The sequence below is a fragment of the Protopterus annectens genome, chromosome 6.part0, assembly GCF_019279795.1.
Source record: "Protopterus annectens isolate FY-2018-M chromosome 6.part0, PAN1.0, whole genome shotgun sequence".
Taxonomy (NCBI): Eukaryota; Metazoa; Chordata; order Ceratodontiformes; family Protopteridae; genus Protopterus; species Protopterus annectens.
The window spans coordinates 1,855,555,933-1,855,569,121 of record NC_056737.1 but is presented as its reverse complement, the minus strand read 5'-3'; positions in this window follow the sequence as shown (position 1 = coordinate 1,855,569,121).

Below are 13,189 nucleotides of genomic sequence, written 5' to 3'. Positions count from 1 at the left end.
TCTAATCAGCCCCTACAATAACCTGAAAACCCTGCGCTCTTCAAACAAAATAATGGTAAAGATATGTAAAACCAGCAACCTGGCAGGAGATTCTTTATTCTCTAACATGGTGGGTAAAACCTGGAACTCCCTCCCTATTGAACTTACCTCCCTACCTTCTACTACCCTATTTAAATCCAAGCTCAAACCATACCTTAAATCACACTGGCTATGCCACTGTGCAAACCCAGACTAACTTCCTTGACCCTATTCTTCTCACTCACACAAAACTAGCTATTTCCTTTTCTATTAACATCTTTGTCTGTAAAACCAACTGAAAGTTCAAATAGTGCTCAATGTTACTTACCTACTGTTTTTGGTTGTATGTATATCCAAACATGATTTGTTAGCTTAGAATACTTTTTCCTTACTCTTAAGGTAAAATGTATTTACTCTTAAGCTAAAATGTATTTACTAGTATTCTCTTAGCTAAAATGTATTTACTAGTTAAACTTGTTAAATCTTATAATGCACTTATGCTATTGTGATCTTTTTTCTTGAATGTGGAGCTTTTCTCCCTGGGCCTCCACTGAAAATGGACATGCATCCAGTTGGACTAGCCCAGTCAACAACTGTAAAATAAATAAAATAAAATAAAATAGTAGTTTTAACCTCATCACTTTTTCTAAAAAAGGCACTATGAGGGAGGCAAAAGCCTTTGGCAGAAGCCTGAAGCCCAAATGAGACAGATGAAGGCCATCTCTGGCAAACCATGGTGGTCTGTCAATCATATCTTCCCGGGCTGTCATGTAGTGGCTCTCCCTGGAATGACACCAGAAACTAAGCCAATTGTTAAAGTCAATAATTTTCTGTTTGTACTGAGGCATCATTCTGGGTGACGGTAGAATGTTGTTTAAGGCTAGGGACATAATCGCATGGGACACATATTCAGTGAGTTCAATCATGTCTCTCTTTATATAGTCCAGGGAGGTATGTCTCAAGTCATTCACATCAACATGGACTATGACAGTACCTGTTGTTGAGACACATGAGTGCATGTGAGATATAGTGGATTCTGGACCCTGACAGACAACTAAATGTGACATTCTCCTTATCCAGCCTGGTGAGAGACACATCTGTGTGTCTCACAATGAATTCTCCTATGACTAATATGTTGGGTAAATGGTTAAGCCTTAGTGTGTGTGAAACACAAGTGTGTGAACTATGGGTGGTATGTGGTGTGGAGGGCTGTGGAGATTGCATGTGTTTTTGCCTCCGTGGTCTCCTTTGGGTATGTTTTTGTTGAGGTGTGGGTGGTGTCTGAGGTGTAGTGATTGTGTTGACAGCCTTCTCAGTGCCAGATATACTGGTTTGTGAGGGCGCGAGCATAGACTCTAGGTTCCTAATGTAATCACATCTCTCGCAGACTGTGTTCCTAGGTGGTAGCAGTAAGTGGTTGTCTGTGTACATAAGGCAGTTGCTACACTGTGTCAGGATGCCCATATCAAACAGACTGTCAGGAGAAAGTGTAGGAAATTGCCTATCCATATTTGTCTGAATCTGAGAGAGAAAGGCCAGGGAGAGCTAAGGGGTAAGCCTAAAAAGAGCTTAAACCAAAACTATGAAGCTTAGAATAACACAATTTAAACAGACTATAAACAAGATGTAATCAACACAACAGAAGAAATGTAACTGAACACTTTAGAGTACAAGCCACAGTAAGTAGCAGAAAGAAAATTCAAGGTTAAGGAACTAAGTGGTTTGGCCTTCCTAGATGATCTCTGTATTAGGTAGAATGAACTAATGAGAGGGGACTGATAGAAGTGTCCCTTATCAAATTTACAGTAGGAGCGGACAAAAAATATACTTATGTAGCTCTATAATTCTGATTGTTTAAGAAACACTCTGAGTCAGGCACTGTGGAGCTCTAGCAAGATAAGCAGAAATTCACACAGAGGTATTATTTTTAGGCCAGCAAGATAAAAGACCCTTCCAAAGCTATACCTTGAGACAAACAGATAACACAGAAGCTGTTTGACCAGTTTCTTCTCACTGGAATGAGTTCACCACAAGCTCACAGTAGGGGTGGGCAAAAGCAAAACCCACCAACTTTAAGAACACAACAGCAGTTGGGTGGGAGAAAAACAAAAATTCAATCAGAGGTCAGCAAATATATAAATGGAGACAGAAAATTAAATAATTCAGTCAAACAAATAAAAGCATTGCTGTACTCATCATCTTCTTTCAGCTGTTCCCGTTATGGGTCGCCACAGCGGATCTTCTGTTTCCATTTCTTCCTGTCCTCTGCATCATGCTCTTTCACACCAACTGCCTGCATGTCCTCTTTCACCACATCCATAAACCTTATCTTAGGCCTTCCTCTTTTCCTCTTACCTGGCAGCTCCATCCTTAGCATCCTTTTCCCAATATACCCAGCATCCCTCCTCAGCACATGTCCAAACCAACGCAATCTCGCCTCTCTTGCTTTGTCTCCAAACTGTCCAACCTGAGCTGACCCTCTGATATACTGATTCCTAATCCTGTCCATCCTAGTCACACCCAGTGCAAACCTTAACATCTTTAACTCTGCCACATCCAGTTCTGACTCCTGCCTTTTCATCAGTGCCACCGTCTCCAACCCATATAACATAGCTGGTCTCACTACCCTCTTGTAGACCTTCCCTTTCACTCTTATTGGTACCCGTCTGTCACAAATCACTCCTGACACTCTTCTCCACCCATTCCACCCTGCCTGTACTCTCTTCTTCACCTCTCTTCCACACTCACCATTACTCTGAACTGTTGAGCCTAAGTACTTAAACTCATCCACCTTTATCAACTCTACTCCCTGCATCCTCACCATTCCTCTACCCTCCCACACATTTACACACATATATTCTGTTTTAACCCTGCTGAACTTCATTCCTGTCCTCTCTAAAGCATATCTCCACCTCTCCAGGGTCTCCTCAACCTGGTCCCTACTCTCACTACATATCACAATGTCATCTGCAAACATCATAGTCCCCGGGGCCTCCTGTCTGATCTCATCTGTCAACCTGTCCATCAATACTGCAAATAAGAAAGGGCTTAGAGCTGATCCTTGATGTAATCCCACCTCCACCTTAAACATATCTGTCACTCCCGCCGCAGTCCTCACCATTGTCACACTACCCTCGTACATATCCTGTACCACTCTTGCATACTTCTCTACCACTCCCGACTTCCTCATACAATACCACAACTCCTCTCTAGGCACCCTGTCATATGCTTTCTCTAAGTCCACAAAGACACAATGCAACTCCTTCTGACCTTCTCTATATTTATCCAACAACAGTCTCAGAGCAAATATTGCATCTGTAGTGCTCTTTCCTGGCATGAAACCATACTGCTGATCACTAATCATCACCTCTCTTCTTAACCTAGCTTCCACTACTCTTTCCCATAACTTCAAGCTGTGACTGATCAATTTTATCCCTCTGTAGTTACTGCAGCTCTGCACATCACACTTATTCTTAAAGATAGGTATCAAAACACTTTTTCTCCACTCCTCAGGCATCCTCTGACTTTCCAAAATTTCATTAAACAATCCGGTTAAAAATTCCACTGCCATTTCACCTAAGCACGTCCATGCTTCCACTGGTATGTCATCTGGGCCAACAGCCTTTCCATTCTTAATCCTCTTCATAGCTGACCTTACTTCCTCCTTGCTAATCTGTTTCACTTCCTGATTCACTATCCCCACATCATCCAACCTTCTTTTTCTCTCATTCTCTTCATTCATCAGCCCTTCAAAATACTCTTTCCACTACTCAACACACTATCCTGACTTGTGAGTACATTTCCCTTACTATCCTTTATCACCCTTACCTGCTGCACATCTTTCCCAGCTCTGTCCCTCTGTCTAGCCAATCGGTATAGGTCCTTTTCTCCCTCTTTAGTATCCAATCTCTCATACAACTCTCCATATACCTTATCCTTAGGCTTCGCCCTCTCTCTTTGCCATGCGTCTCATCTCCTTATACTCATGTCTACTTTCTTCATCTCTTTGACAATCCCACTTCTTCTTCGCCAGCCTCTTCTTCTGTATACTCTCCTGTACTTCCTCATTCCACCACCAGGTCTCCTTGTCCTCCTTCCTCTGTCCAGATGTCACACCAAGCACCTTTCTAGCAGTCTCCCTTACTAGCTCTGCTGTAGTTTCCCAGCTATTCGGTAACTCCTCACTGCCTCCCAGTGCCTGTCTTAACTCTTCCCTGAACTCCACCTCACAATCACCCTTTTTTAACTTCCACCATTTAATCCTTGGCACTGCTTTCACACTCCTCCTCCTCTTCTTGATGACCATCGTCATCCTACAGACCACCAATCTATGCTGCTTAACTACACTTTCCCCTGTCACCACTTTACAAACTCCAATCTCCTTCAGACTGGCCCTCCTACATAGGATATAATCCACCTGTGTGCACCTTCCTCCACTCTTGTACATCACCCTTTTCACAAAATCCACAATCATATGACCTTCTGCATTCCTCTCCTTAACCCCATACCTACCCATCACTTCCTCATCCCCTCTGTTGACTTCACCAACATGCCCATTGAGGTCCGCTCCAATCACTAGTCTCTCACCCTTGGGTACACTCACCACCACTTCATCCAACTCACTCCAAAATTTTTCTTTCTCATCCATCGCACACCCAACTTGTGGAGCATATGCACTAACAACATTCATCATTACACAATCAATTTCAAGCTTCATAAACATCACTCTATCAGACACTCTCTTCACCTCCAAAACACGCTTGGCATACTGTTCCTTTAGGATAACCCCTACCCCATTTCTCCTGCCATCCACACCATGATAGAACAATTTGAACCCACCTCCTATACACCTGGCCTTACTTTCCCTCCATCTGGTCTCTTGCACGCACAATATATCAACCTTCCTTCTTTCCATCATATCAGCTAACTCTCTTCCTATACCAGTCATACTGCCAACATTCAAAGTTCCTACCCTCACTACTACACTCCTAACATTCCTCCTCTCTTCCTGCCTTCGGGCATGCCTTCCCCCTCCTCTTCTCCTTCGGCCAGCAGTAGCCCAATTTCCACCAGCACCCTGTTGGCTAACAGTACTGGTGGCAGTCGTTGTTCACCCGGGCCACGACCGATCTCATATGGAAATATGAAATGTTCTCCGCATAAGTAATTTGGCAGAGGTTTTACGCCGGATGCCCTTCTTGACGCAACCCTCCCCATTTATCCGGGCTTGGGACCGGCACAAAGAAATGCACTGGCTTGTGCATTCCCAGTGTGCTATACTGTTAAGCAAAATAAATAAATAAACAAATAAATAAATAAATAAAACCAGTGCAGTACTGTTAAGCAAAAAAAATAAATAAATAAAATAAAAAGAGTGCAGTACTGTAAAGCAAATAAATTAAAAACCAGTGCAGTACCAATAAGCAAATAAATAAAACCAGTCCAGTACTGTTAATTTATTTATTTATTTATTGACATTTGTTAACCGGGTTTATCCAACTGGGCTTGTGGCCCATTTACAGTGGAGATCAGAGGAGAAAAGCTCCAGTAGTACATTTTTAAACAAGTACAATTTTAAACAATATAGATATAATAGCAGTTATAGCAAAAAGATTCACATTTGTTGGGTTACATGCATAAAGTTAAAGTTGCATTAAAAAGAAGCTAAGTAACAATTTTGCACTGATATAATTCAATAGGTCAACAATAAAACTTTTTTGTTTGTATAGTAGACACATTGGAGAGAGAGGTGTAATGAGGTACTAAGTATGGTCCTTTTGAGGGTACATAAAGGGAAGGAAGACTAGGTGGGGTCATGGCAAGGGCAGGTCCTGGAATTGAGAAAATAAGCATTTAGTTTATTTTTAAAGTGTGAGGTATGGGAGATTGAACGTAAGTCAAGGGGAAGTTTGTTCCAAGCATGAGCAAGGCAGTGTTTGTACAGTAGTTTGCCTACTGACCTTTTTGGGTGGTAGATATCAAGTAATTGTTGGTTAGAAGTATGGAGGTTCCAGGATGGGATGTAGATGGAGACTAAGGAAGACAGAGATAGACAGAAGGAGGGTTTATAAAGAATAGAGTGTAGCATATGAAATCGATAAGATAGCAGAAATTGGGGAAGTTCAAGCCATTGAAGAGAGTTTAAAGAAATGCAGTGGTATGAGTTGTATGGGGAGTTAGTAATGAATCTGACTATTTTATGGCAAGTCTGTTGGAGTTTGTTTAGAGTGGAGGCCTGGATATTGGTAAGAACTGGGTTCTCTGTTAAGCAAACAAATAAAAAACAGTGCAGTACTGATAAGCAAATAAATAAAACCAGTGCAGTACTGGTAAGAAACATCCCACCAGCACTCAGCCTACCTTCCCTACATCTCACCATCACTTATCCTGCCTTCACTATATCCCACCAGCACTCATCCTACCTTCAATACATCCCACCAGCACATATCCAACCTTCACTAAATCCTATCAGCACTCATGATACCTTCAATACATCTCACCAGCATTTATCCTACCTTCAATACTTCCCATCAGCACTCATCCTACCTTCAGTACATCCCATCAGCACTCATCCTACCTTCAAGACATCTCACCAGCACTCATCCTACCTTCAGTACATCCCACCAGCACTCATCCTACCTTCAAGATATCTCACCAGCACTCATCTTACCTACAGTGCATCCCACCAGTGCTCTTCTTACCTTCACTACATTTTAACAGCATTCCTTCAGCTATTTCTTGCCCTTTTAATTATCCTGCATTGTCTTCTGGATTATATTTCACAACTGTTTCCTTTCCGGTTATTCCCCCTATTTATAGCTCATCTATCACCATCCCACCCCATCTATAATCCTCACAGTAATGGTTGTGACCAGTCCTTCATGGTCCACTGCAAACCTTCCACATATTTCCATGTTCTTCACCCCGTCAGTACTTTTCATGGTCCGTATACCATTAAGCCTGCTTGCATATATCATATTATTCTTGTGAAAGTGTAATCCTTGACCTATGGATGATTTTCCCTCCATATGTCTACCCATCTACCTGCTTTCATGCACTCCCTTCATATGTCTACTGGTCATCCTGCTTTTATATATTTTTTACAAGTCTTGCCTCATTTTTTGTCTTGGATTCTGTCTTTCCAAACAGCCTATACTCCTCCAATTCTATTGTGATATTAAAGTCTCCCCCTAAGATTTTTATGCCATCCTTCCTCATTTTCTCTCAGTGTTGGAAAAAAAATTCTGAAGTCCCTCTCATCTTTGTATGTTGTCAGTGATCCAGTTGTCATAATAATCATTTGTCTTTTTCAGCTTTTCAGCAACTTCTTCATTATCACCTGCAGGCCATGCTTCAATATCACAGCTAGCCCCCCCCCCCCGCCCAATTGCTTTGTTGTCTAACTCCCCTTTGTGGTATTCTGCACATAAAATATTCTCTCCTTCTCTGACATTAAGTTTTGTTTCCTGGAGTAGAACTATATCCCCCTTTTTGCTTTCTGAGCTTGTATGTATCTTTTTCCGCATGACTGGGTTAGAAAATCAACCTGTGTTCCATGTGCTCACAATTGTCTTATCCTCATACTCTGTTTCTACCTTCTTCAGCATCTGTCAGGAACCCCCTCTCTCCTGGGCATCTGATCCAAGCTGAACATTCCATTATATGGTTCCGTCCTACACTCAGATCCCTCCCTCCTCCCATATGATAGGTTCTTTTTACTTCTCATCTCAAGGTGGTCAGTCTAGACTTGGGCCTTCCTTCCCTATACAGCTGGGTCCCTTTTTCCCTGTCCTTATTTCTTGTATATGGTAGACTAACCCAGAGCTGTGTTCACATTTTTAATTTCTTCAAATTATTCATAGTTTTCTCCTTACCCCTCTTGAGCCCCCCCGCCAAAAAAAATGCAATCCGTATTTGCATTCTATATCATGTTGTACAGCCTTCTATCAGATGGGAAATACATCCCACTTCTTCTTTATTTTGGCTTCACCCCACTCATACTCCTCAGTCTTTCTGTATATACAGGACTTTAGAATGTCTACATAAGTTAATTCTAACCAAATTCCTAATGCAAATGAGACAATAATGAGAACTTACCTTGTCGACTCACCCACCTCTTGGCTTCCCCATGTCCCTTTGCCTAATCCTTATGTTCCATTCATGAGTAGAGCCTACCTTATACATAGGTCTATATACTCCATTTTACTCCTTTACAGTTTGTCAAATGGTCAATCTACGTATTTCTCATGAATCTTTCACCTTTCCCTCCCTCTGTCCATTTCTTCCATTTCTGGATTGCACCTTGTCTTTTTACTTCGCTTCTTGGGTCTCTCATAATTTCTGGTTTCCTGTTGTATGCATTAGTGCTATCTGTGATGCTTCTCTCCAGATTTTTAGTCCTTCCCTTATCCAGCAGTTAACTTCAGAGCCACTAGAAATGTCCAAGAGGCAGCCTCCCATCTGCAGGCTGTATCATCTTTTGTCTTCCTGGTCCAACTACTGCCAGGCTGCTTTGGTTTCTTTGTTTTTCATTAATCCATAGGTAACTTTTGGCTCTTTCACACTGGAATGCTGATGTGTAGTGTTGGTCTTTCTGGCTCCTCCTCTTCTCTTCTCTTATTTCCTCTCCCATATTCAGATTCACCTGACAATCCTTATCAGGTGTTGAGTTGGAAGGACAGCACAGTTTTTGGGGATACTGCGTGTTCCACATAGTATGTACTTCTCCATGAAACTTTGTATGCCCACCTTGTTAAGTAGTCTGAGGCAATCTCCTTACCACTGTATCACCAATAAGGCAAGATAGCCTATCCACATAGCTATACTTATGCTTTTTAACTTACTTATTTCATTTAACAGCTCATGTCTCTGCCTAAACAGGGAGCTGGAAAAGTCTTTAACTATCTTTATAAACATTCTTGCAAATGGAATTGCTATCAGCAGTCATGCTTGCCTTAGGATCTTCTTCTTGACTTTATATGCATGCAAACGCAAGAGCACATGTCTTGGTCATATTTCAGTGTTTGGATATCTTCTCCCCATTCTGTGAATGTGCTCTGTAATTCTATCTATAATCCATGGCAATCTGAATATTTCTCATAGCAATTTATTCACAAACATCCAGCTCTTAGCTCTGATATTCTTTCCAGTATTGCAATGAGTCTTAGATTATATATTCTGGATGTATTTTCCAGGGCATCCAGCTTCTCGTTCTATTTCTTTATAAGTGTCACAGACTCTCTTAATTTTGCATTACTATCTAAAAGTTCTGCTATCAGTAAAGATTTGTCTTCTAGCAGGTTATACAGCTTTTCTTGTAGTTTATCCATTGCATCTTGGTGGCCCCTTTATTGTATCTGTCAATACTCCAAAATCCTCTGACAAATTCATTAGGTTTTGGAACAAAATGCACAGTTGTTTGTTTTTAGTGCGGCTTTAAAAACTGCCATCTGCTCCCCTTTATGTTCTTGTTCACTCATCTTTCTGTTTTCCCCTCTGTTTTCTCTCCTGGGAACCTTGTGTGTGTTATTTTTTTTTTTTTTACTTTTTTTTTCCTTTATCACAGGTATGTCCAGAGTTTTGAGGTTAAGCAGCCATATTTATTTTGCTCTCTCGTAACTTCCCAGGCAATAGTTTTTTTACCTGAGAAATAGTGGCTAAAGTTTTCACTAATTTGTTTGTGTTAGAATTTGCAGCTGGTATGGAGGGATGATATTTTTGAAACTGGTGGAGAATTCTTTTACAATTTGCATTGAGAAGGTACAGAATGCTTACTTTGCTTGCAGAGAAACATTATTTTTGGTAACAAGTATTTGAGATTAAAAAAGATTTTTGAAGCGTGATAAAGTAGTCATGTTATGCTTTATGTACTGTTTTCTTACAGAAGGTCCTTACAATATAAACAAAAGTGTGGTGCTCTCATCTATGGTGGGGTTCAGAGAAGTCTTATACCTCACCTGGGTGGCTGTAACCTGGCCTGGGTTGCATGCATGCTTCTATTTTAGGAGTAGTTGTTACTTCAGCAAGTACAGCTGTCATGGTCTTCCTTCCTTGATTAAACAGGGTCCCCTTCCTGAGGTGGGTTGAACAGATGTCAGCCACTGTACTCTCACTTCTCCCATGCAAACTTCTCCAGAGCTCAAGTCAGTAATCATACTCAGGTCATTGAGGGCAAAGCCAGGGCTTTAGCCCTGTAAGCCACAGAGCCTGGACGTCTCCTAGTTTTTAACAGTCATGGTGGACCTAGGCATTTGCATTATTCCCCCATAGCATAAGGTGATATTTGGTCACTGAATGACACATATCTAATGCCTACAGCTATAGCATGGATAAGTATTGAGGAAAATGCAGTTAAATGTTGATTCTTTATTAGTAGGTTTATGCTGTGGTGGTGCTGCGGTAGCGTTGTTGCCTCACAGTAAGACGCTGCCCAGTTCGATTCTCAGCTACAGCATCATTTGCGTGGAGACATGCATGAATGGGTGTACCTTCATTGAAGGTTGTGCGGCAGAGCTGACAACTCGGTACGTAAAAATCAACTGCCAATCATTAGTGGACCGGAGTTCCACTGTGGCGACCCCTAACCAGGAAAAGCCGAAAGACACAACAACAACATATTTTTTTTCTAGAGTCAGTAACTAGGTTAAGCCTTGTAGGACTGTAATGAGTTAGGAGTAGAGGTCAAGATAATTTGCCCCACCTGCACTCTAATTTCTTAAGATGAGCATTTCTGTTTTTATATTGTTTCCTAGCCACTAAAGTGTGTTATTGACTTGGGGAATAGGTGATTATTACACACGTTATTATTACTCTGTAATGTTTGTAATGATTAATTCCACTCATTTAATGGTTGACATTTCCTTAGTGTAAAGAAGAGAGACGGGGTTATCTTTTTGAAATGAACTCTTCCATCTTTAGTGGTTTTGTCATTACTGAAGACTTTGCAGCTGGGAAGTAGGTGTGTCACTATGATATTTTTTCAGTCTCTGGAAACAGTACCCTTTTACTACTTAAACAACTCCAGAAATGGCAGACCTAAGCAAACACAAAAAAAGGGAGCGGGAGAGAGATAGACAGAGTTATATACCCAGTCAGGCATTCTGAAAATAATCTGTTTAGCAATATATATATATATATATATATATATATATATATATATATATATATATATATATACATATATATATATATCTATATATCCAAAAACCACAATAAATATTCTGGTTAAAAATAAATTGCACATAATCTCACTTCAAAATAAATTCTAACTCATCTCATTGCAAAAAATAAATGCATTTAAAAACAAATAATCAGTGTGCATGCCATATGCCTGGCTAAACCTGTGCTTCATAATCGCTGGGTGGGGTAGAGGGTGTTCATCTAGAACATTATAAGAATCTAATAAGAAGAGAAGAAGTAAAGGAGAAGCCAAAACATTGTAAGCATTAGAGGGAAATTGCTTTAGGGGAATGTCATTGGATTACTTTACAAGGCTAAAATGAAAAATAACACATACTCCTTGAAAACAAATAAATATAAATTGCTGGAATATGTACAACGACTTGCATGCAATCTCCTACAGGACCACTGCATTAACTGGAGAATTGATAGTATCACTGGAAAATGGGAGTATACCACCTGATCTGCTCCTAATGTCATTTCCCAAAGCTCCAAAAACTTATTGGCAATAATAAGCCATTTGCTAAGTGTGTGTGTGTGTGTGTGTGTGTGTGTGTGTGTGTGTGTGTGTGTGTGTGTGTGTGTGTGTCTGTATGTAATTACATGTTAGCATGCATATTCTGAGGAATAAGTGTGCTGAATGCCATTGGGTTCTACACTCCCCTGAAAGAAGTAGAGCTGTCACACCCTAAGTCTCCTATGGGCAGTAGGTACACCTCACCCTCTGAAGACAAAGGATTGGGATCTGACATCTGCTGACAGCTAGAAGAGTGCACACACACACACACACACACACACACACACACACACACACACACACACACACACACACACACACACACACACACACACACACACACACACATATCTATATATATATAAAATTTTGTGACTGGGGTGCAGCCTTATGAAGGAAACTGCTGGCTGCAGTACTCCTTCCAATATGCCCTTCAAACCTTGCGAGTCAACAAGATGAAAGCTATGCTGTTCTGATGTTTAACTTGGAAACAGACGCAGTAAAAATCAGTTTGTACAATCAAAATAACTCTCTTAATCATCTATAAAAATCTACATACAAAAATCATATTTGTTTTAACAGGATCATCTTTTTCAGTCTTCAGATGAATTTGTGCATTGTTAATAAAGGAAATCTGGAGCAGAATCTCAAAAGTTTAACAATGTTGACATTTATCTAAGATACATAGTTTTCCTCATACACATGCTTTCAGAAATGCCTGCTTTATTACACTTTATGAAAAGAACACTCAAAAGCTGTTTTGTAAGGTAAAACATTAAGAATCCTTCCAGAAATGTCAGATAAAAAAGACAGAACTGCATAAAAAATAATTAGACTCAAGTAGTGCAAACAATTCAATTAGGCAGAGAATACATATAGAGGATAATATGGGTGGTTAAATGTTAAGGCTAAAGCACAAAACCGTTGAATTTATTTGTATAAGTAGTTTCAACAAACTGTGTCAAGCAAGAGGGAGTGGCAGATCATTTCCTTGTGTAATCAGGAAGATGAGAATAATAAGACAGGATGTAGTCTAACAAAAGAATGCAAGGGCAATGTGGGGTTAATGAAAAGTGACTAGAATTTTAAACTCAGTACTTCAGAAATTACATGGTATTTCCTAAATGTTTTGCTTTAATACGTTTGCAGTATGTAAAATCTTACTGCAGGATTTGAAACTAACTCTACAAGGATGGTTGCTCAGACTGTTTAACTGCTATGTTGATGGTACACAAATCATTATTTTTAATCTACAGCTTGTAGGTCTGAGTAGAATTTCAATACAAATTTGTAATCAGACTTAGGTAAGAAAATGTAGACAAGCAAGCAGTTATTACTGCACATGTGACCTTTACCAGTACAACACCAGCTCACATAGCAGATCTGCTCCTAAACAGGGTATATACACTGAAGCACTTGTATAGAAGTACTGTGTTTGCACACCGTGTATGTGGCACAGCAAACATAACTATTACT